Source organism: Contarinia nasturtii, unplaced genomic scaffold, assembly GCF_009176525.2.
Source record: "Contarinia nasturtii isolate CC-2019 unplaced genomic scaffold, AAFC_CNas_1.1 Cnas_scaffold_2520, whole genome shotgun sequence".
Classification (NCBI taxonomy): Eukaryota; Metazoa; Arthropoda; class Insecta; order Diptera; family Cecidomyiidae; genus Contarinia; species Contarinia nasturtii.
The window spans coordinates 1-674 of NW_022199841.1; the positions used below are offsets into that span (position 1 = coordinate 1).

General features: G+C 30.3%; 1 long non-coding RNA gene across 1 annotated transcript; it reads right to left on the minus strand.

The window, feature by feature from the left end:
* Window positions 1-187: 187 nt before the first annotated feature.
* LOC116348560 lies at window positions 188-620 on the minus strand. The gene is made up of 2 exons (XR_004201827.1): window positions 491-620; window positions 188-421 (listed from the first exon to the last, which is right to left on the minus strand). It is a non-coding gene; the product is annotated as an uncharacterized LOC116348560 (long non-coding RNA).
* Between the last annotated feature and the right edge of the window lie 54 nt (window positions 621-674).

Sequence of the window (674 nt, forward strand, 5' to 3'; positions counted from 1 at the left end):
CGAAAGAGGCGACGCAATAATAACATTTTGTACATATTTGAGCGAACGCGTCACTAAAAATTTATATCAGACCATTTTTAGATTTACAGTATTGCGTCACACTGGGAACTTCGAAAGAAGTGTTTTTTACTTATATGAGTATACGATGGATATTAAAATTAATACACATTATCAAAAAACAAAATACTTTTAGCGATAGTTATTTCAAATTTTATTCAAAATGAACGAAAATTCTCAACATTTGCAAAAATTTATCCAAAAATAACGAAAAAAGAATCGAATTGAAGGAACAGTCGAAATTTCGATTCGTCACGATTCGTCAATTTCAATAACCTTTTACTTCTTATTTTTCTTCGGTTCTCCATCTCTAGTCAAGTTCATAGTAGTCTCGAGTTGGTGCCTAAAACCTCTAGGAAATGTTCTGTATATGGAAAAATTTCGTTAGTTTCAGTTAAGAGTTTTGATTGAAAGCATATTTGGTTCTACTTACTTCCACATAGTCTGCGCTAGTTTAATGCATTGCCTCTTTTGTTCTTTGTCTCCCTCCAAATAACTTTCTATAAGCTCATTTTGCAATTTGCTTCTACAGAGTTTTTAGATATAATTAAATAATCATTCAAATATTTTAAAGATCATTGAATATAATGATACGTAGGCGACTATTTAAGTTTCTT